The sequence below is a fragment of the Dendrobates tinctorius genome, unplaced genomic scaffold (genome assembly GCF_039654945.1).
Source record: "Dendrobates tinctorius isolate UK_male_01 unplaced genomic scaffold, ASM3965494v1 ptg000046l, whole genome shotgun sequence".
In the NCBI taxonomy this organism is placed as follows: Eukaryota; Metazoa; Chordata; class Amphibia; order Anura; family Dendrobatidae; genus Dendrobates; species Dendrobates tinctorius.
In genome coordinates, this window is record NW_027361714.1 from 50,062,134 (window position 1) to 50,080,029 (window position 17,896).

General features: G+C 45.1%; 1 protein-coding gene across 3 annotated transcripts in view; it reads left to right on the forward strand.

The window, feature by feature from the left end:
* Positions 1-1,380: 1,380 nt before the first annotated feature.
* Positions 1,381-17,896, forward strand: part of TNFAIP3 (TNF alpha induced protein 3) — a 35,302-nt gene continuing 18,786 nt past the window's right edge. For 2 of the 3 annotated variants that reach the window (XM_073575903.1, XM_073575905.1), the window contains exon 1: positions 1,382-1,659. The gene's annotated coding sequence lies outside the window, so the exon portion shown is untranslated. Of the gene's footprint in view, positions 1,660-17,896 lie in introns of all 3 variants that reach the window. The other variant, XM_073575908.1, reaches the window with a different exon arrangement.

Genomic DNA, 17,896 nt, shown 5'->3' on the forward strand with positions numbered 1-17,896 from the left:
GGATTAGATACACAGCTCAGCAGACAGTATCACACAGGATAGGATTAGATACACAGCTCAGCAGTCAGTATCACACAGAATAGGATTAGATACACGGCTCAGCAGTCAGTATCACACAGGATAGGATTAGATACACAACTCAGAACACAGTATCACACAGGATAGGATTAGATACACAGCTCAGCACACAGTATCACACAGGATAGGATTAGATACACAGCTCAGCAGTCAGTATCACACAGAATAGGATTAGATACACGGCTCAGCAGTCAGTATCACACAGGATAGGATTAGATACACAGCTCAGCACACAGTATCACACAGGATAGGATTAGATACACAGCTCAGCACACAGTATCACACAGGATAGGATTAGATACACAGCTCAGCACACAGTATCACACAGGATAGGATTAGATACACAGCTCAGCAGTCAGTATCACACAGGATAGGATTAGATACACGGCTCAGCAGTCAGTATCACACAGGATAGGATTAGATACACGGCTCAGCAGTCAGTATCACACAGAATAGGATTAGATACACGGCTCAGCAGTCAGTATCACACAGGATAGGATTAGATACACAACTCAGAACACAGTATCACACAGGATAGGATTAGATACACAGCTCAGCACACAGTATCACACAGGATAGGATTAGATACACAGCTCAGCAGTCAGTATCACACAGAATAGGATTAGATACACGGCTCAGCAGTCAGTATCACACAGGATAGGATTAGATACACAGCTCAGCACACAGTATCACACAGGATAGGATTAGATACACAGCTCAGCACACAGTATCACACAGGATAGGATTAGATACACAGCTCAGCACACAGTATCACACAGGATAGGATTAGATACACAGCTCAGCAGTCAGTATCACACAGGATAGGATTAGATACACGGCTCAGCAGTCAGTATCACACAGGATAGGATTAGATACACGGCTCAGCAGTCAGTATCACACAGGATAGGATTAGATACACAGCTCAGCAGTCAGTATCACACAGGATAGGATTAGATACACGGCTCAGCAGTCAGTATCACACAGGATAGGATTAGATACACAGCTCAGCAGTCAGTATCACACAGGATAGGATTAGATACACGGCTCAGCAGTCAGTATCACACAGGATAGGATTAGATGCACGGTTTTTAAGTGCAATATAATCATTATAATTTGTTATAGCTAACCACAGTTGGTTACTATGCCCAGGCAACGCCGGCTCTTCAGCTAGCATATATATGTCTCTCACATGTGCATAGCTGTGTGTATATCCATAGATGAATAAACCTATAGGCTTGCTATTTCCATCCATAGCGATCGCTGCCTGGCGCGCCCTCTGCTGGTGAACATTACTACTACTGGAAAGTCCCGGGCCTGGGAAATCCCCACAGGGAGGCGGCGCAGGGACTTCGCGTCTAACCCCGAAGTGCAAGAGCTATTCGAGTGCAAACTCTTCGATTGTGACTCTTGTGAGGTGACAGGGCGCACTCAGTATCGGCGCAGGGAGCGGAGAGCAGGCTGCACCGTGTGTCCTCCATGGAGCTGAGAATTCGCTACTCCTTTTCCTGGAAGTAATGTGAGCTCTGCGGCCTCCTGACGGCTGTGGACCCGCCAGTGACCCGCTCGTTTACACTTGTGCAGGTAAGACGGCGCCTGTGTGTGTGTGAAATGCACGATAACTACATGTTGTTTATGGTGGTGTGTGCGCTTATTACTGTACCGTGACTGAGGAGGCCCAGCTGGGCGCCACACACCTGTCCCCGTAGTCATTTGCTACAGATCATGGTGGGGGGTTCCATGCTGTCCAGCCCATGCAGTATGGCCCCTCATTACAGAGAGCTGGGGCTGCTGTGAGATGCCATCTTGCTGGACAGCTCCTTCTGGCCCCTCCCCCATCTCCCCAGCATGCCTTGATTGACAGGTCTCCCCTGTGTGGAGAGAAGCAGGTGAGCTGGGGCCACAGTCTCAGGTAGTCCGTTTCTTTGTGTCCTGGACTTCATGCTGCCATTGTGAAACTGCTGATGTTTTCCCTTAAAGGGGTTGTCCTCTTTCACAAAATCTGGGTCCCTGTGCTCATTTTGTTCTAAAAAGGAATTAAACTGTGCTTTACTCACTGTCCCCGGGTCCAGCTTTGAGTCTCTGCTGTTGCTCCCAGGGTTGGCGGTGGTGCGGACATCATGTTGACAGTGCAGCAGCCAATCAGTGAGCTCAGTCCGCGTAGACGGGAAGCCGCCCTTACAGTAGCTGCGCTCACTGATTGGCTTAGCGCTACAACTAACCGAGAAGAACCGTGGATCGTCAGTGCCGGAGGTGGTAAGTAAAGCGTGGTTTGCTGCACTCGGGGATCAAGATTTTCTGAAAGGGGACGTCCTCCTTTGCTGCGATATAGCCTGCATGGGCAAAGATCGATGTACGCTGCCTCCACGTCTCCGTACAGTGCAAGTGATTGGGCCGGATTAGGTCCCACAAGGTACCGCGATAAGCAACAAAAAATCCAGCTAGTTCTGGCCTTTGTGACTTGTGGTGGTACCATTCCCTTCCACCATACTGTCATACAGCGGTGGTGTACAGTGATCTTTGGCTGTGTGACCAGCTGCTGTTTCCCCATGGCAGATATTGCTTTGTTTGGCAAATAACCTTTAGGGCTATAGGAAGAAATGAAGGCCAGGTTTCTACATAGTGAAAATATTTCATCGGTAAACCAGCCTGCAAATCCAGCCCAAAATCTGCAACAAAGACAGCGTGTGCTACATGTGGACATTCATATGGGTGTGGTGCTGATATTGCCGCGGGTTTTCACACATTGCCCCGAATGAAAGCCATGGTGAAAATCTCGGGCATTTCCCCTACAGACAGGACGTGTGGCATATTTGTAAAATCCACACAATCGGAAAAGGTTATCTCGATGAAGCATGGCCTGTAAATTCCTTTTGGACTTTTAGAATGTTTAATGACGCAGATTAGTGTTACCATTGTCTTTATGTTTATTTTTCTGTTTTTGAGATTTAGGGCTCATACTCATTTGCAAGAAAAACGGACAGGTGCAATCCGATAAAAAATCGGATTGCACGCTGACCAATGTTATTCAATGGGTGACATCTCATCTGCAATTTTTTTCTCTACTGAAATCGGACTGAGAAAAAAATCACAGCGTGCTGCGTATTGCTGCGTTTCTCGGACGAGACTCGGCAATGCAAGTCAATGGGTGTGAGAAAAAAAAATCGCACAGCACTCGGACCATGCAAGTGCTGTCCCATTTTTACGCACCGGTGTTCTTTGAAAAGCCCGCAATTCAAATGTTTTTATATTACATAGATAGATAGAAGAAAAGCCAGTAATAAAGCAGCCACAGTACAGTAAAATCACAGCAGGAGCTGACAGGATAGAAGAGATGGTTTACATACAGTAAATACATACAGAATAGGTAGATATATACATTTGTGTGACAAATACAATTAGTGCAGTACAGTGTCTAATTGACACCTCTCCATTACTAAGTCACCAGACAATACAAAGGTGACAGCAACCCCACTACTATTACTCCACTTGCCTCCACTACAGGGCAAGTAGGATGAGCAAGGTTAAGTGCCAGAACTGACACATCTTATAGATGCGCAAAAGTTTTTAGCCGGGGGGGAGCAAATATCCACGGCCCTTCCTAGGCTATTAATATCAGCCCCCAGTCGCTAGCTTGGAAAATTGCACGGGAGCCCATGCCATTTTTTAACCCAAAATAACCTTTTATTAAATACATGTCCAGTAATTTGTACATACTGTACTAATTGTATTTGTCACTGACATGTATATATCTACCTATTCTGTGTGTATTTACTGTATGTAAACCATCTCTTCTATCCTGTCAGCTCCTGCTGTGATTTTACAGAAGCCAGCAAATAATTACCGGCTTTTCTTCTATCTATCTCTCTATGCAATATAATTACACACACACATATATATGACACTGACATATATACATACATCTTTTCTATGTGTATATATCTATTCTAACTTGTCGCTCTGTGATTACCGTATTTTCCGCTTTGTAAGACGCACTTTTTTTCTCCCAAACTTGGGGGGGAAAATGGGGGTGCGTCTTACAAAGAGGATATACATTACCGGGTGTAGGCCGCAGGGGTGTTCGGCTGTCCGTCGGCGCTGTGGGCGTCTCCGGGTGCCCAGCTGTGTCTCCACGTGCCTAGCGGTGTCTCCGGTTCCAATCCCGGGGCTCTGGCGACATTCTACGACAGGCCAGAGCCCCGGGGCTCCCTCTCGGTTCCCTCTGTTTTGGGCTCCGGCAATATGGCGGCCGCCGCCGGGGGCGGCGCATGCGCTGATGGTGATTTCGGGACAGATCTCGCTGAAATCTCATCTCTCGAGATCTCAGTCCCGAGATCACTATCAGCGCATGCGCCGCTCCCGGGGGCGGCCGCCATATTGCCGGAGCCCAAAACAGAGGGAACCGAGAGGGAGCCCCGGGGCTCTGGCCTGTGGCAAAATGTCGCCAGAGCCCCGGGATTGGAACCGGAGACACCGCTGGGCACGTGGAGGCACAGCTGGGCACCCGGAGACACCCACAGCGCCGATGGACACCCGGTAAATGTGGGCAGAGCCCTGGGCTGCTGCACAGACCCCCCTGGCAGCAGCGCAAGCCCCCCCTGGTAGCAGCATGAGTCCCCCTGGTAGGAGCACGAGCCCCCCTGGTAGCAGCACGAGCCCCCCTGGTAGCAGCACGAGCCCCCCTGGCAGCGTGGCTGAACATCGGAGCACCCTCTCATCCCTTCCTGTGGCCTGCAGTATCACCCCACTCCTGCCTGCCTCCAGCAGCGACCCTGGGACCCCACTTCACTGCAGCCACCATCCCCGGTAAGCAATAAGACACCTGGATTATAAGAGGCACCACCATTTTATTAAAAAAACGTTTTTTCCTATTTTTCTCCTCAAAATTTGTGGTGCGTCTTATAATCCGGAGCGTCTTATAAAGCGAAAAATACGGTATACTGTATGCGGCAGACCATGTTCTATCTACTGATATATACTGTATTTTTCGCTTTGTAAGATGCCCTTTTTTCCCTCAAACTTGGGGGGAAAATGGGGGTGCGCCTTACAATGCATACATGCCTTACCGGGTGTAGGCCGCAGGAGTGTCTGGGTGCCCGGTGGTGCTGTGGGTGTCTCTGGTGCCCAGCGGTGTCTCTGGTGCTCAGCGGTGTCTCCCGCACTACCCGGGGCCCTGCCGACAGTTTGCGACAGGCCAGACCCCTGGGGCACTTTTTCGGTTCCCTCTGCGTGATGGACTCCGAGGGCGGCACATGCGCTGATGGTGATCTCGGGACTAAGATCTCGAGAGATGAGATCTCAACGCTGAAATCTCATCTCTCGAGATCTTAGTCCCGAGATCATCATGTGCGCATGCACCGCTCCCGATGGTGGCTATATTGCCGGAGTCCATCACACAGAAGGAACCGTGAAAGTGCCCCGGGGCTCTGGCCTGTCACAAAATGTAGGCAGAGCCACGGGCAGTGCCGGAGACACCGCTGGGCACCGGAGAGACCGCTGGACACCGGAGACACCCACAGCGCCGCCAGGCACCCGGAGACACCCGCCAGCAGCAAAAACCCCCTGGTAGCAGCACAAGCTCCCCAGCAGAAGCACTGCACATCGGAATACCCCCTCATCCCAGCCTGTGGCCTGCAGCATCACCCCACTCCTGCCTCCTCCAGCAGCAACCTTGGGACCCCGCTTCACCGCAGCCGCCACCCCTGGTAAGCAATAAGACCTATGGATTATAAGAAGCACCACCATTTTTTCTTATTTTTCTCCTCAAAATTTCGGGTGCGTCTTATAATCCGGAGCATCTTATAAAACGAAAAATATGGTGTATATATATATATATATATATATATATATATATATATGTGTGTGTGTGTTTTGAAGCATATTTGAATATTTCATTTTAAAACGATGTGTAAATGACAGAGAACTGCTGTATGTAAAAACTCATGTTAAAATCGCATTGCACTACAATCGCATGGCACTTGTCTGTTATTCGGTCTGGAAAATGGGCCGTTTTTTTCTCGCATATGGGTATGAGCCTGTACTGTGAAATACAAGCCAGGGCTATGAGCAGAATTGTAAGAATTTATTGTTGCATTTTACATCTATTTTTTAACGTCTACTTTTTAACACATTGTCAGGCTGGCCTTTTTTGAGGAGCACTCAGTTGTTTCTTATTTCAGTCTTTCTGTTCCCCGTTGGCTTTTTGCACTACTGCTGTGAGCGCGGTCTTGGGTCTGGTTCTGAGTGTACACAGTCCTGTGATTAGCGGGGGTGAGACAGGATGCGGCTCCTCCGTGTGTCATTCTTTCTGTGCAGCATTCAGGTGACTGAGGAGGCAGAAGACAGAAAGAACTGACAGTGAGGTGCAGACACCAGTGTGAAACCAGTTTTATGTGGGACAGAAGAGTTGTTGCTCCCATGTCTTGCTATGTATATGGCTCATATTTAGGCCTTACACACATTTTCTGTTAGGCAGAGGTATGTTTTATTACATCCTTTTAATAGTGGAGAGTTGATTTTTTTATGCAAGCTCTGAATTCCCTGACTTCAGTCTATGCAGTCAGTGTAAAGAAAACACTTTGTGCCATGATTATTGCAATATCATGTGCGTGGCATGTACTAGTTTTATCATTTAGCGTTTTTACGTAGGCTGTATTACTTCAGTTCACGTAAATAATAAATGAACAATCATTATAAGATGCCATTTTTGGCACTTGTGGAAGTCTTTTATTTTATATTAGTTTAGGTAGCTCCAAGGGTAATAAATAATACACCCTTCATGGTATACCGTACCTATCTTTCAAATGCTCCTCCCAATGTAATGACATCACGTGTCCGCAGTTTGCCATACGGGAAACTTTTCTGCTTAAGACAGTTTTAGGGGTTCTCCAATTGTCAGAAAACCCCCTCAAGTAGCTATTATTATTTCTAAAGCGCTATCATATTCTGTGGCGCAGTACAATATGATACTAAATTCACAAATACAATTTATAAACACAGATAAGGAAATAGATATGGTGATGGCCAGAAGCTTTCTGGTCAAACTCACTTGCCTACCTGGCTGATTTGTCCAGATGTGCTTGTTAGTCTTTACAGGGGGCTAAATGAGTAGGGAACTGCCAGAAACCTTTGGCTCAGGTTATTTTTGTGGAAAACCATAGTAACCGCTAGGAGAATTCATCCTTGGCTATCTAAAAACAGCATGGTGTAATATAAATCCCACCCATCCCTCTCTCACATCTGATGAAGTTCTGCAGGGTTGGTTTACTCCTATGGCATCTGCACTTGACAGTCAAAATTATTTGTTTCTCATGTAGCAAACACTTCAGGAAGACTCTCGTTTTTTTTCAGGAGACTCTCCTTTTTTTTCAGGAGACTCTCCTTTTTTTTCAGGAGACTCTCCTTTTTTTTCAGGAGACTTTCCTTTATTTTCGGCATTTTTTAAACACTTGAAGCATCTTTTTTGTAGTCAGTCCCTAAGCACTTTTTCGACCACCATCGCTTTCTTTAGTGTTTTTCTGGCTTTTTTGCAGTGTTTTTTTTTCCTCTTGACATCTTTATAATCATAATAAACTACTGCTAGCAGTTTCTGAAGCAAAAACACTGACAAAATGCTCAAAAAGCATCGTTTGAGCCGTCCCATTGACTTGTTTTCTTAACTATATAGCATCTTCAATTTGAAAGATGCCAGCAGAACAGCCAGACACTTCTTTTAAGGGCCTGTCACACTAAGCGATATCGCTAGCATTATCGCTATAACTTGTGACGTTATAGCGATATTGCTAGCGATATCGCTATGTCTGATACTTACCTACGACCGGCTCCCCCGCTGGTTATCGCTGATCGCGCGAGAACGTCCTGGACCGCTTCTCGTCGTCAGCTTCCTGCTGGGCTTCCTGTGGAGAGACGAGAGACGAGCGTGGAGCCGGGTGGGAGGACGCAGGATCGCCTAGTGTAACAGGTAAGTAGCGACCCCCGTCCCCTGTGATGTCGCTGGTGAGATCTGTCTATGTGGCAGCTCACTAGCGACCACTTAGCGATGTACCAGCGATCCTGACCACGTCATATCGCTGGTCGGGATCGCTGCTACATCGCTAAGTGTGACAGTACCTTTAGAACATGAAAAGAGAGGAAATCAGAAAGGGTGGCACTCACCAGTCCTTTTAGGTCCATCCAGGACTCGTTGAAGCACAGACAGACGCAAAGTGGCTGTTGCCCTTTCTATGTACCGCACTTGTCCCTGCCACCAGTTTTAATGCGATGTTGAAATAAAACTTTGGATAGTGAGTGATAGCTTTCCTGCTTTCCTCTCATTTCATGGACTAATTCTGGTGGAGCACCCGGTTCCTACTCTTTGGCAATCACATATTCACATTTGATTATGGTTCCAATTTTTTTCCTCTTTTTCATTTCTTTCAGCCGCTTGGCATCTTTGGAAACTTGAAGGAGGTAAATGAGGCTCAGAAGTCTGAACATAAGAGCAGCACGTCTTTTTTTACATAGACATGAATATGTTCATTCTTCAGAGCGTTTTCTTAGCGCTTTTTCTGCCAAGGTTCGTGGTGGTCCTACTCCAAACCCACCTGAAAAAAGCATGGTGTAAACATACACTTAGATGTTATAAGGACTCACATCAACAACAGAAAACCAGCCTATAATATAAAAAAGCACTAATAAAACTGATGCTGTCTAAGGCTGTGTTCACACACAGCGTTTTTTTAGCGGTTTTTACCGCGGTTTTCACTATAAAACCGCTATAAAACCGCTAAAAATAAGCTTCCCAGTCATTTGTATGCATTTTGCACTATTTGTGCACATTGATGCGTTTTTTACCGCGAAAAAAACACATTGCGGTAAAAAACGCAGCATGCACATTAATTTTGCGGATTTTTCCGCGGTTTAGGCTTCTTCCATGCGGTTTGAAAGCGCTGCGGAAAAAACCGCATCAAAACCGCGCAAAAACCGCCGCAGAAAAATAGGTGCGTTTTCTGGGAAGGGATTCAGGTTTTTGAGCAGAAATTTTCTGCAACGTGTGCACTTAGCCTACCTGTTTTATTACCTGCTCTTTCTAGCTGCACAGTTGACTGCTCAGAAACATATTGCACCTCCACCTGCATATATACTTGTATGCAATACAAGCAGCAGGATTCCGGTACATGCAAAGGAAAAAACATAGTCATTGATAGTGTGGTGATTCAGCTGTTTTTAGAGGTTTTATGTGTGAGGAGCTTGTGTGAATAAACAGATTTTTCCCCCCTTTGCCTTACTGGAGTATTATTGTTCTCTTGATATTTGTTAATAGGGCTGGTTTGCTGTGGTCTTTGCGGCTTGTAGGCTGTCTTTCATTGTAATCTCACTCTGCTTGGGTCTTCAGTCTCATATTTACCTGACAGATGATTTATGCCACTCCTGGTTCAGGCACCATCAATCAGCTTTCAGGTTCCATTTACTGGGTTTAACCAAGGCTATGTGCCCACGTTGCAGAAATGCTGCGGAATTGTCCGCAGCATTTCCGCAACTCCCTGCCGCGGGTAAAACACATGCGTAATTCGCATGCATTTTCCCGCTAAACACAAGCAATTTGCAAGTGTTTTTAGCTTGCAGAATGCTTGCGCTTTTCCAAGCGATTTGAAGCATCGCTTGGAAAAGTGATTGACAGGTTGGTCACACTTGTCAAGGATAGAGCTTGACAAGTGTGACCAACTTTTTATTATTGATGCTGCCTATGTGACATCAATAGTAAAAGATAGAATGTTAAAAATAATGAAAAAAAATAGGGATATACTTACCCTCTGTCGGCCCCCTGGAGTCCTCTCATTCCTCATTGGCGCTGGCGGCAGCTTCCGTTCCAAGGGATGCTTTGCGCGAATGACCTGATGACGTAGCGGTTTCACAATACCGCTACGTCATCAGAGGTCGTTAGCGCAAAGCATCCCTTGGAACGGAAGCTGCCGCCAGCGCCAATGACGACTCCAGGGGCTGACAGAGGGTAAGTATATCCCTATTTTTTATTTTAATTCTATTTTTTACAGGAATATGCTACCCAGGGCCTGGAGGAGTGTTTCCTGTCCTTCAGACCCTGGGTACCATCCACACATGAAGCACTCACTTTACGCATGGTGGGCATAGCCACATGCGTAAAGTGAGCATTTCAGTGCAATCCTATGGCGGCAGAATCGCCGCGATTCCGCAGAATTAATGGACATGCGGCGGATTTTACCGCTATGTGATTCCACAGCGCAAAAATCCGCAGCATGGGCACAGCAATTGCGGAATCCCATAGGATTGCATGGGGATGCGTTTTATTTGCCTTTTTTTAAAGGGAATCTGTCACCTATTTTTTCGTATATAAGCTGCAGCCACTGCCATCAGGGGCTTATCTACATTCTGTAATGCTGTAGATAAGCCCCCCGATGTAACCTGAAAGATAAGAAAAATGAGTTATATTATAGCCGCCAGCGCCAATGAGGAATAATTATTTTATTGAGGGACAAGTACTTCTATTGCTATACCACAACTTCCATACATAAAATTCCTTTAAGGGAGGAACTGCTGAGATATTTTCATTTAGTATACCTTTAATGCCTAGCACCTTGTGCAAGATTTTATGCTCAGACAGCCCTCCTTACAGAGTTGCTTGTGCTGCTATCAGAAGTTCACTTCGGATTGCCTGTATTTGAGTTGACCACAATTAGAAGCATATTAACCACATGCACACATAGGAAAAAAGTGAAGATCAGTGATTTCTATGAACTTACAAATGCAAACACTTTACATACTGAAGCATTTTTGCTTTAAGTAATTTTAAAAACTAAATAGGGAGGATTGTAATAATTACAAGATTTCAACTGGCTTGGTGCTCCATTTTTGTATTTTGTAGAGTTGAGCAAAAAGATTTGCAGGAACCTGGTCCAGAATAGAATTGAGTAGTCTATGGACACTGGATAAGAGCACAGCACACCTCCTTCTAGCTACTGCCATCCTTAGTGCCTCTTCTGATCACCCGACCCAACGTGATGTTATTGTTGGAGCGTGACACATGCATGACTTTGAGCCAGGAATACTAATTAAGAGAGACGCCAGCAGACAGGAAGAGGCATGTATTCCACTCCAGTGCTCTATTAATTAAGACAGGGATATGCCGGCCTTATTAAATGTCCCCCATACTGTTTAAAGAGATTGAATTTAAAGAGAACCTGTCATGGGCCTAAATGCTATTAACCTGCAGAGACAGGATTACTGTGCAGGTTAAGAGTATTCCAAAGCCATGCAGCTGAAATACAGCAGGCCACAAGGGGGAAGCAAACTTTATTCCTCCGGCTTTCAGTCATTAGACACGTGTTGGTGAGACTTCAGTCACAGCTCAGTGAGTGGCAGCTCTAAGTGCGCCCTGGAACATTAACTTACAGCTGAGTGCAGAGCTGGCTGTCAGGCAGTGTGCCATAGTGCAATTAGAACCACCGCTCGCTATGTACGGAGTAGTGACTGAAGCCACTCTGGCACAACTCTATAACTGAAAGCCGGAGGAATAAAGCTAATTTCCTCCCAGTAGCCAGGCTTTCAGTTTGGCGGCCATACAGCTTTGCAGTGCTATTATATCTGTAGGTTAATTGCATTTTGGGACATGACAGACTTCCTTTCATAAACTAAAATGTGTCATTTTTTTTCTGCAATATATTTTCTATGTTTTGGAGATGCATAAGTGTTGAATACTATATGATGCTCATAACCGCCAAGATGCTCAGTTAAGGCCCCCATATACAGTGCAGCCATTTGGTAAATTTAAAAAAGTTAATTTTTTTCTCATTAATGTACACTCTGCTGTTATGATTGGGTCACCGAGGAGGAAAGCAAGACCAAGCAAAGCCACAGAAAATTAGAGAGGTTGGTAGCTAAGCGGATTGCAGACCCCTGATCCTATCCACACAACTAGCAGTAGCCGTGGAGCGTACCTACGATGATCCTAGACGCCTCGACACAGCCGGAGAACTAAATAAGCCTAAAGCAAGAAAGGGGAAATCTAAACTGCCCAAGAGCAGACCCCAAAGGAATAGATAGCCCCCAAACATATATTGTCGGTGAGACAAGATGAAAACACAAACGCAGATAGGAAAATAGTCTGAGCAAACGATGGGATCCACACTAACTAGACAGGACAGGAAAGGAAAGACTGCAATCACGCAAAAAACCCTGCAAAAAATGCCCAACACGTCTGATAGAAAAATACTGAAGTCACTAGACTTCGCCCACTATATCAGCACTCTGGTATATTCTGAAAGCATAGCAAAAAAGAGGCCAATCTAATAAGAGACAAAAACAAACTGGCACAAGCAGTAACATAAGGATGGAAATACAGCACAGCCCCTGCCGGAGCTGGCTGAACACACAAAACTGAAATAGACAAAACCAGATCAAATGTCAACAATAGCAAAAGAACACTTAGCTGAGCATGCAGGGACTGAGCTGGAAACTTAAGACCTCAGGAGGCAGGAAAAAATCACCAGCAGTGATAGAGGGAGTCGGCTGTCTTAAATCCAGTCAGAAACTCCAGATCTCCAGTCATCCTCCTCATTATCAGGTGGCAGGCTTCTGTTAAATAGATCAGTTCCATTACCTCCAGTAGCCACCAGAGGGAGCCCGGAAAGAGAACTCGCGACCCCGCTGTCAGTACAACCAGCTCCACAACCTTCACTAGTAACAAGAGGTAGGCCAGAAAGAGAATTCACAACACTCAGCACCCCATCTTGACTGAAAAAAACGGAAATGTAGAAATGTTTTCAAATTTATTGAAAAAAAAAAATATCACATGGTCATAAGTATTCAGATCCTTTGCCCAATATTGAGTAGAAGCACCCTTTTGAGCTAGTACTGCCATGAGTCTTCTTGGGAATGATGCAACAAGTTTTTCACACCTGCATTTGGGGATCCTATGCCATTCTTCCTTGCAGATCCTCTCCAGTTCTGTCAGGTTGGATGGTGAACTTTGGTGCACAGCCATTTTCAGGTCTCTCCAGGGATGCTCAATTGGGTTTATGTCAGAGCTCTGGCTGGGCCAGTCAAGAATGGTCACAGAGTTGTTCTGAAGCCTCTCCTTTGTTATTTTAGCTGTGTGCTTAGGGTCATTGTCTTGTTGGAAGGTGAACCTTCGGCCAAGTCTGAGGTCCAGAGGTTTTCATCCAGGATATCTCTGTACTTAACCGCATTCGTGTGTCCTTCAGTGGCAACCAGTTGTCCTGTCCCTGCAGCTGAAAAACACCCCCATAGCATGATGTTGCCACCACCATGTTTCACTGTTGGTATTGTATTGGGCAGGTGATGAGCAGTGCCTGGTTTTCGCCACACACACTGCTTACAATTAGCATCAGAAAGTTCTATCTTTGTCTCAACAGACCAAAGAATCTTATTTCTCATAGTCTGGGAGTCCTTCGTGTGTTTTTTTAGCAAACTCTATGCAGGCTTTCATACAGTTGTGGCCAAAAGTATTGACACCTTTGCAATTCTGTCAGATAATACTCAATTTCTTCCTGAAAATGATTGCAAACACAAATTCTTTGCTATTATTATCTTCATTTAATTTGTCTTAAATGAAAAAACACAAAAAAAATTGTCCTAAAGCCAAATTGGATATAATTCCACACCAAACATAAAAAAGAGGGTGGACAAAAGTATTGGCACTGTTCGAAAAATCATGTGATGCTTCTCTAATTTGTGTAATTAACAGCACCTGTAACTTACCTGTGGCACCTAACAGGTGTTGGCAATAACTAAATCACACTTGCAGCCAGTTGACATGGATTAAAGTTGACTCAACCTCTGTCCTGTGTCCTTGTGTGTACCACATTGAGCATGGAGAAAAGAAAGAAGACCAAAGAACTGTCTGAGGACTTGAGAAACCAAATTGTGAGGAAGCATGAGCAATCTCAAGGCTACAAGTCAATCTCCAAAGACCTGAATGTTCCTGTGTCTACCGTGCACAGTGTCATCAAGAAGTTTAAAGCCCATGGCACTGTGGCTAACCTCCCTAGATGTGGACGGAAAAGAAAAATTGACAAGAGATTTCAAAGCAAGATTGTGCGGATGTTGGATAAAGAACCTCGACTAACATCCAAACAAGTTCAAGCTGCCCTGCAGTCCGAGTGTACAACAGTGTCAACCTGTACTATCTGTCGGCGTCTGAATGAAAAGGGACTGTGCGGTAGGAGACCCAGAAAGACCTCACTTCTTACCCCGAGACATAAAAAAATCAGGCTGGAGCTTGCCAAAACTTACCTAAAAAAGCCTAAAACGTTTTGGAAGAATGTTCTCTGGTCAGATGAGACAAAAGTAGAGCTTTTTGTGCAAAGGCATCAATATAGAGTATACAGGAGAAAAAAAGAGGCATTCAAAGAAAATAACACGGTCCCTACAGTCAAACATGGCGGAGGTTCCCTGATGTTTTGGGGTTGCTTTGCTGCCTCTGGCACTGGACTGCTTGACCGTGTGCATGGCATTATGAAGTCTGAAGACTACCAACAAATTTTGCAGCATAATATAGGGCCCAGTGTGAGAAAGCTGGGTCTCCCTCAGAGTTCATGGGTCTTCCAGCAGGACAATGACCCAAAACACACTTCAAAAAGCACTAGAAAATGGTTTGAGAGAAAACACTGGAGACTTCTAAGGTGGCCAGAAATTAGTCCAGACCTGAATCCCATAGAACACCTGTGGAGAGATCGAAAAATGGCATTTTGGAGAAGGCACCCTTCTTATATCAGGGACCTGGAGCAGTTTGCCAAAGAAGAATGGTCTAAAATTCCAGCAGAGCATTGTAAGAAACTCATTGATGGTTACCGGAAGCGGTTGGTCGCAGTTATTTTGACTAAAGGTTGTGCAACCAACTATTAGGCTGAGGGTGCCAATACTTTTGTCTGGCCCATTTTTGGAGTTTTGAGTGAAATGATCAATGTTTTCCTTTTTGCTTAATTCTCTTTTGTGTTTTTACATTTAAGACAAATTAAATGAAGATAATAATACCAAAGAATTTGTGTTTGCAATCATTTTCAGGAAGAAACTGAGTATTATCTGACAAAATTGCAGGGGTGTCAATACTTTTGGCCACATCTGGATGTGTGGCACTGAGGAGAGGCTTCCGTCAGGCCATTCTGCCATAAAGCCCCGATTAGTGGAGGGCTGCAGTGATAGTTGACTTTGTGGAACTTTCTCCCATCTCCCTACTGCATCTGTGAATCTCAGCCACAGTGACCTTGGGGTTTTTCTTTACCTTTCACCAAGGCTTTTCTATGATTGCTCAGTTTGGCTGGACGGCCAGGTTTAGGAAGACTTCTGGTCGTCCCAAACTTCTTCCTTTTAAGTACTATGGAGGCCACTGTGGTCTTAGGAACCTTCAGAAATTCTTTTGTAACCTTGGCCAGATCTGTGCCTTGCCACAATTCAGTCTCTGAGCTCCTTGGCCAGTGCCTTTGACCTCATGATTATCATTTGATCTGTCATGCATTGTGAGGTTTTATATAGACCGGTGTGTGCCTTTCCAAATCAAGTCCTATCAGTTTAATTAAACACAGCTGGACTCCAATGAAGGAGTAGAACCATCTCACGTAGGTTCACAAGGAAATGTACAGGATATGACTTAAATATCAGTGTCTGAGCAAAGGGTCTGAATACTTATGACCATGTGATATTTTGGTTTTTATTTTTTAATACATTTGCAAAGATTTCTACATTTCTGTCTTTTTCAGTGAAGATGGGGTGCAGAGTGTACATTATTGAGAAAAAAAAGAACTTTTTTGAATTTACCAAATGGCTGCAATGAAACAATGAGTGAAAAATTTAAAAGGGTCTGAATACTTTCCGTACCCACTGTACATAAGACTGACCAAATATCTTAGTTCCCCGTCACACATAGCGACGCACCAGCGATCCCGACAACGATATGACCTTGTCAGGAACTCTGGTGTGTCGCTACATGATCGCTGGTGAGCTGCCAAACAGGCAGATCACAGCAGCAATCAGGACCAGCGACGACGCGGGTATCAAGCACGCGTGTCGCTTAGTTACCCACGGTGTACCTTAGATACCAGCGTGCTGGTGCAGGGAGCTGGTATCCAAGGTAAACAGCGGATTTCTAAGCGCCACGCGGCGCATAGAAACCCGCTGTTTACCTTGGATACCAGCTCCCAGCGCCAGCACGCTGGTATCTAAGGTACACAGCGGGTAACTAAGTGACGCGCGCGCTTAGTTACCCGCGGTTTACCTTGGATACCAGCTCGCTGATCGCTGGTCTCCCGCCTGTCACGCGATGTGTGCTGGCCAGCGGGAGACTAATGATCAAAAAAATGTCCAGGGCTTTCGAGCACAATCAGTGATACCCGGTGGGGGGGGCCGGTCGCTGATAGGTGTCACACACAGTGAGATCGCTGCTGAGATCGCTGTTGGGTCACAAAACTTGTGACTCAGCAGCGATCTCGCTAGCGATCTCGCTGTGTGTGACGGGGACTTTACACGCAAGAATCTGGCAGATGATTTTTGTGGAAAGAAGGGTTAGGCTGTTGAATTTAATTGGCTATTGTGATAAACCATCAACAGAGATCACTGGCAATGTCTTGCTCCCATCTCCCTATTGGAAACACTTGTATGCTTGTATATGAGGGAGTTGTGAGACATCACTGTGAGACAGCTGAGTTTGAGCACCTTTAGCTGCAGTTAGGCTTTGTACACACCTTGTGGATTTGCTTGTGCAAATTTCTGCACAGTTTCTGCCTCTCTTTGCAGAAAACGCAGTGGAAATTCTGTGCGTTCTTGATGCGCTTTTTCTTGTGGATTTGTATCTGTTTTGGTAAGCTAAATAAAGATATGTTATTTAAAAAAAAAAGAATTGTGATGTCATTTCTCTACTTTTTCATTCTCCATTGAAGACCATAATATCATTACATACCATGTTCAAATTTATAAGGTTTACACACACAGAACAATTTCAGTTGAATATGTACAGTATATGTAACACCACTCCCAAGGTTTAGTAATGAACAGGTGTCAGCCAGGTACCCTCATTAATAAAAAGGTACATAAAGAGTTAAATGAAGACACACACAAAAAAAAATTGCTTAGTCTCCTGCGTAATTTTCATAACCAGCAGAGGGAAAGCCAAAGACTGAGGGCTGATGTTAATATTCTGGGAAGGAGCCAATAGCCATAAAGGTTTCCAGGCTGTTAATATCAGCTCACAAATGTTTGCTTAGCCTTTACTGGCTAGTTTACAGGGGAATCCCAGAAGAAAATTGACATGGGGTCCCCCTATAAAATCGAACCAGCAAAAGCTAGGTAGACAGCTGCTGGCTGATATTAATAACATCAGAAGGAGCCATGTATATTGGCACCCCCCCCAGGCTAACAACATCAGCTCTCTGCCGCCCCAGAAATGGTGCATCTTATAGATGCACCAAGCCTCGCTCTTCCCACTTGCCCTGTAGCAGTAGCAAATGGGGTTCATATTTGTGGGGTTGATGTCACCTTTGTATTGTCATGTGACATCAAGCCCTCTGGTTAGTAATGGAGAGACACCAATCCATTTCTAATGCTATAGTTATATGGTAAATAAAGACAGCCAGAATAAAGTCCTGTATTTGAAATAATCACACGGACTCCTTTATGGAATCTTTATTAACCATGCTTACTGAACGCCCAATCCCTGACACCCTTGTTCTCCTGCAACAAAAATAAAATAATAAACCAACATTTAATACTCCCTGTCCAATATAGTCCATCTAATACCGAGTGTCCCACGACGATCTCACGTGTAGAACAGTCACATCAGGAGATGTGACTGCTC